We start from the raw sequence: 6,878 nt of genomic DNA, 5'->3' as shown, positions 1-6,878 counted from the left end.
GTGAAGGGAGAGGGAGACAGCCTTCACTTCTCTGTTGCCAACGTTCCCGGTTTCCATGGCAACCCTGAACCCAGGAGTTGTTCAGATAACTGAGATAGTATTGCACCTTAATGTTTTCAGGTACCTGAGGGTCTCCAGGACTCACCATTGCATAGGTCAGAGGCCGGGTCTATACAGCTCAAATCACCAGGAGCAGAAATGGTTGATAGTTCCAGCAGATTGAACGGATTTTAATGGCTTCTCTGTGTACATTCAGGCCTGGATCAGAAATCATAGATGGATAGATCAGGAAGGAATTTCATAAGTGGGATACAGATCCATAGTAAGTTACCATGGAGACATGAAGAGTATGCTACCTTTTTATTTTTTTTTAACTGTACCGGAAAATACTGACTCATTCGGGCTGCAGTTTCAGCTAACAGAGGGACTTTCCCCCTAGGCTACTGAAAGCATCTGAGAAACTTGGAAAAGACAGCCATTAGGTCAAGTTCAGTTGCCCAGCTGCTCCCGTATCCATGGGTATCAGGGCTAGGGGGCCCCTGAGACCCAGTGATCTTTGGGAAGACATCTTTCTTCCTTGAAGAGCTCAGAGAGGAGGGGCGTTTCCAGCACATCTGAGCAGAAAGACATCATCAAAAGAAGGGTCACAGGATTTTGAAGACAGTCCGCTTGTGACAACGAGCTTTCCCTGTGCTCTGACTTGCTAAACCTTGGGGCGGTTCTCAACTGTATAGAAGCAAGGGGTGATTATGCCACCTATATCATTAGGCTGTGATGGGAGCTCAGCACAGAGCCAAATTTGCAAATTTGTCCATCACCTGGTAGAGAGAGGTTCAAAATGATATAGCTATTACATGTATTTTTCCAAGCTCCCCTCTGGGAGCATTTTATGAAAAATCCTTTAAAATATATACATTAATATATGAAAAAAATCATTCCTACCCTCTCAGATATAAATGCATGAAAACTTATAGAAAATAATCTAGCCAGGAGCATAAGTGCAGAGCTGGAAAAAGTACAGCAGCTGAGAGAGAGAGAGGAAGCTCAGGTTACCCACAGCTTGGACTCTTGACTCCCACCCAGACTTCTGGCACTCCCAGTTCCTCTTCCCGGGAGCCCTGGGCTCAGCCAAGCAGCCCCCTTACCCTGGGTCCTACTCAGTAACTAACCCCCTCTATGTTTGGCTGGGTCACTGGCCGATAATCAAGTGGCTTATCCTAGTTTGGGGGCTGTACCAGGGTTCCTAACATTTTTTACCTTCCTGTTATTAGTCGGTTTCCTAGTTACTCAGCAGAACTAAAACCCGGCATGGCTGCAGCCTGTGATTATTCATTGACTATTATGGCTTGATTCACAAGGAACATCGGGTTTTCCAGTGAATTAAACCCAATAAAAGTATGACCCTTGTGCTTCAAGATCAAAAGTCGAAGGTGTTAGAAGGAAATTAAAAGTTGGGACGTGCATGGGCTGAAATGACCAGATACACCATGTCAAGCTGAGTGTAGGAGTAGCCTTAACTCTTCCTTTAAGAAAGAAGGAAGCTCATCGAAGACAGGAAGAAAGAGGAATTATAGCAGAATGAATGCATTATAAGCACTAAATTTCTAGAGAGTACAATCCACATAGAGTTCTTTAGAATCCAGACATAATTATTAAAAACGATTAGCTTACCTAGTCATCCTGTAAATACCACCACAACAAAAATGGCTCCTTCGAAACATGTCTGTATTTACCTTGAAATCTTAATCAATAGGCAATATACAGTTTGAAGCAGTTTCCAGCTGCAGCAGACGTCATATGGTCTGAGGTATATCATTTATTCATTCAGCAAACAGTGTCAGCTGCTGAGAAGACAGATGAGTAAAGGCTTAGGCCCTGCTCTTGGAGAAGTAAAAATAAAGTCCGCAGTTCTGCAAATGCCATACACAAATGCGAGACTTTGGAAATCCTAGAAGGGGGTAGGCAGTGGAGGAGGAAATGCACTTAGATATAATTTAATTCATTCATTCACCTTGTGGATAAAGGTCTGTCTAGTCAAAGCTGTGTTTTTTCAGTAGTAATGTGAGAGTTGGATCATAAAGAAGGCTGAGCATCAAAGAATTGATGCTTTCAAACTGTGGTGTGGAAGAAAACTCTTGAGAGTCCCTTGGACTGCAAGGAGATCCAGGTCCATCCTAAAGGAAATCAACCCTGAATATTCATTGGAAGGACTGATACTGAAGCTGAAGCTCCAATACTTTGGCCACCTAATATGAAGAGCCAACTCATTTGAAAAGACCCTGATGCTGGGAAAGATTGAGGGCAGGAGGAGAAGGGGATGACAGAGGATTAGATGGTTGGATGGCATCACTGACTCAATGGGCATGAGTTTGAGCAAACTCTGGGGGATTGTGAAGGACAGGGAGGCCTGGTGTGCTGTAGTCCATGGGGTCGCAAAGAGTCAGACACGACTGAGTGACTGAAAAAAATTCATTCATATTCTTCCACCTGTGTTTCCTTTACTGACCATTCACCTTGCAGTCGCTGGGTCATGTCTGGCAGGAGTTATTCTACTGATACATGTTAGGGTCAAGGAACAGGTGAGGACTTCCTGGTGTTCCAGTGGTTAAGAGTCCTCCTGCCAATGGAGTGGGCATGGGTTCCATCACTGGTCTCGGAAGATTCCATATCCTGTAGAGCAGCTAAGCCCATGCGCCTCAACTACTGAGCATGCGCTCTGCAACAGCAGCCACTGCAATGAGAAGTCCCTGAACTGAAGCTAGGGTAGCCCCTGCTTTCTGCAAGGAGAAAAAGCCTACGAAGAGCACCGAAGACTCAGCACAGCCAAAAATAAATGGAAGATAATTTTAAAAAGGAACAAATGAAATTAAGTTTTAAAGCGCCCCCATCTCCCTTCACCTCACACAGCAGTTAGGCACACGATGCGTACACCATGCAGTTGCCCTCTACTCATGCCCGTCTGCTGGCAGAGGTTCCCAGAATCCAGGCCAACCTGGGGTGATTCAGCACCCTAGCAGCACCACTGGACCCCCCCAGGCTGGTCCTACACTACTCGAGAGCAGGTAGTTAGCTTCTATACTTCTCTTTAAGACTCCTCAAAACAGCCAACATGCGACTATGGAAGGTCAAAAACTGCCCCTAATGTCCTGTGTTAATTTCATCTGCTTTTGGCAGCCTCATTCAGTTCAGCTCAGTCGCTCAGCCGTGTTCGACTCTTTGTGACCTCATGGACTGCAGCAGACCAGGCCTCCCTGTCCATTGCCAACTCCCGGAGTTTACCCAAACTCATGTCCCTCGAGTCGGTGTCGTCCCCTTCTCCTCCTGCCCTCAATCTTTCCCAGCATCAGGGTCTTTTCAAATGAGTCAGCTCTTTGCATCAGGTGGCCAAAGTATTGGAGTTTCAGCTTCAACATCAGTCCTTCCAATGAACACCCAGGACTGATCTCCTATAGGATGGGCTGGTTGGATCTCCTTGCAGTCCAAGGGACTCTCAAGAGTCTTCTCCAACACCACAGCTCAAAAGCATCAATTCTTTGGTGCTCAGCTTTCTTAATAGTCCAACTCTCACATCCATACATGACTACTGGAAAAACCATAGCCTTGACTAGACGGACCTCAGTCAGCAAAGTAATGTCTCTGCTTTTTCATATGCTGTCTAGGTTGGTCACAACTTTCCTTCCAAGGAGTAAGCGTCATGGCTGCAGTCACCATCTGCAGTGATTTGGGGGCCCAAAAATTGGTCCCTTGTGACTGATCCTTGTGGGCATGAAGGCAGGACAACTAGATAGAGCAAGCCCATGATCTTATCCTTTGATGGGCCAGTCTCCCTGGGGTCCAGTCCCAGCTCAGCCTTTCATTAGCTGTCCAGCTGCGGCCCTGGTAAGCTACATAAACTGTCTGGGCCTCAGTTTCCTTCTCCATCATTTGCATAATAGCTGTGCTTTTCTCCTAGGGCCGCTGGATGATTAAGTGAGTTAAAGTTTCTTAAACTCTTAGAACAATGCCTGGCATGTACAAGGTTGTGACAAATAAGCCAGAGCTCCCTTGACCCTGCAAGGGTCGATCCCACCATCCCCTTCAGCCACCTCTAATGACCACCCAGTTCTACACTCTAAGCAGGATCTTGACTCATAGCAAGGAATAAGATCAAGACCAATGCCATCCATAGGCACACATGGTTTCACTGTAATTCTCTGGCCTTTGGTGGCAGGATATTAAGGAATAAACACTGAATTTTAAAATTGGGGAAAAAAAGAGAGGTAATAAGTGAGACCAAATTCTGTTTTAATGAGGAATCTAAAGCCTATGGAGGATCAATTCTTGCTCTTGGTCATAAGACTATTTACTGGTGGACCTGGGGCCCCATTCCAGGCCAGCTGCCCCCGATGACTCCCTGATGCAGTCATATTTCCTTATAAGGCAGTGTTCTCAGAGTATATGAGCCGCCTTCAAAATCCACTGTGATATTAAGCTGCATGATGACAGGCTTTAGGCAAGTCTGAACAACAAAAATAGTAAGAGGGACCCGTTGTATTCTGAAGAAGTGATAATCCCTAAATAAATGTGTCTGCAGTGTGAGTCAGATCTGAGGAGATATAGGATTTCAGAGGTGTGTGTGTGTGTTCTGAATCACAAAATGATTCCCACAGTACACACTGAACTGAATGATGCTTTGAGCACCAGCCTGACTATTTGTCTTGCAAACTGGACACTGAGCTGCTAGTCTTCACACAAACGAAGAGTTAGTCACTGCTACACCCGCCAGTCCAGCCAGTGATTAAGGAAGGCTAATTTACGTTGCCGCTTTTGGTGACAACATAAACCTGGATTAGCATTGTAAAGCCCAGGAATGTGACAAAAGCAACACGTGAATAATCATTAAAACCGGGTATTTATGTTATGTCCGTTTGAAACTGCTCCCCTCAGGCTGGGACTCGAACCCAGTCAAAACCCAGACTAGGATTTGAACCCCTTCAGTTGAGATCACACACCTGGTCCCAGGACTTAATGAGGCTCAGGTTCTTTTTATGTTCTTTATGTTCTTCAGGTTCTTTATGCACAGAAGGAATTCCGTGAAAGCCAAAGTGATAGATAAGAAGTGAATTTATTAAGAGAGATACACATTCCATAGACAGAATTCGGTCCATCTACAAGGCAAAAATAGCCCCCGGAGAAACACATTCCACAGGCAGAGTGTGGGCCATCTCAGAAGGCCAGAGGCTCTGAGATATGGGGTGGTGAGTTTTATGGGTTGGGAAATTTCATAGGCTAATGAGCGGGAGGATTGTTCCAACTACTTTAGAGAAGGAATGGAGATTTCCAGGAATTGGGCCACCGCCCACTTTTTGGCCGTTTATGATCAGCCTTGGAACTGTCAGGGCACCTGTGGGTGTGTCATTTAGCTTATGGTAATGTATTATCGTCCCTGGTGGCTCAGATGGTAAAGAATCTCCTATAATGCAGGAGAGCTGGGTTCAATCCCTGGGTTGGGAAGATCCCCTGGAGAAGGAAATGGCAACCCACTCCAGTATTCTTGCTTGGCAAATCCCATGGACAGAGGAGCCAGGTGGTCTACAGTCCATGGGGTCGCAAAGTGTCAGACATGACTTGGTGACTAAACAGCAGCTGTGTATTGCAATGAGCGTATACTAAGGCTCAGGGTCCACTGGAAGTTGAGTCTTCTGCCATCTTGGACCTAGATGATTCTAACCAGTTTATGTCATATCCTCAACTGGTATCTCATTCTTTCAAAGGCTGTGCCCTGCCTCCCTCTTGTTTCACGTTCTTTTGAGGAATGGCCTTCCAATTGCTGCAAGACGTTTTCCCTTGTTTCTTTACTCTTATGAATTCCAGCGTCTATGTCTATTTCAGACCCAAGGAGTTGTTAGTGTCTCTGGTTTATAGTCATTATGTAAATCACCTCTTCTCATTACAGCTAATGCTGTCTTTACCTCTAAATGCCAGACTTGTCACCTCAAACTTGCCTCTTTATTCTGGTTGAGGGTGAAGAGGAGAGACCACCCACCACTCTCAGCTGTCGAGGGGAAGAACCACAGGACTCATCTTCTGGAAGGTTCTCACAGAACTCTATAGGAGGTGCCCCAGCTCTCTGAGCAAAGAAACAGTCCTGTATTTGCCCCCTTATTAAGACAAAGCAGAGATGACTCACAGGGACACACCCCTTCCCCACCTCCACACCTGGAAAAAGGGACAATGAGGGGACCAGGTCCCAGTTGCCATCATGAAATTCTTAATACTTTAAAAGTTTACATTTTTTAAAAAAATTACATTTTCATTGATTTATTTATTATTTTTTTGTCATGACCCGAGAATTGTGGGATCTTAGTTCTCCCACCAGGGATTGAACCGTGGTCTCATATGTGAAAGTGCAAAGTCCTAACCACTGGACTTCCAGGGAATTCCCTTAATAACAATTATATATATATATATATATAAGAGGCTCTTTCCCATTTTGCAGCTGCTGCTGCTAAGTTGCTTCAGTCATGTCCAACTCTGTGCGACCCCATAGATGGCAGCCCACCAGGCTCCCCTGTCCCTGGGATTCTCCAGGCAAGAACACTGGAGTGGGTTGCCATTTCCTTCTCCAATGCATGAAAGTGAAAAGTGAAAATGAAGTCGCTCAGTCACGTCTGACTCTTAGCAACCCCATGGACTGCAGCCTACCAAGCTCCTCCGTCCATGGGATTTCCCAGGCAAGAGTACTGGAGTGGGGTGCCATTGCCTTCTCCCTCCATTTTGCAGAAAGCTCTGCAAATTATGTAGTCAGTCCCTGGTGAGACATTTCTCCCATGACTTTCCCCACATGCAGGGAGCCAGAGGGCACTTCTATCATACAGAACACACAGCAGGCAGGTGGC

The sequence above is a fragment of the Capra hircus genome, chromosome 1, assembly GCF_001704415.2.
Source record: "Capra hircus breed San Clemente chromosome 1, ASM170441v1, whole genome shotgun sequence".
Classification (NCBI taxonomy): Eukaryota; Metazoa; Chordata; class Mammalia; order Artiodactyla; family Bovidae; genus Capra; species Capra hircus.
Note: the sequence above shows the minus strand (reverse complement) of the source record.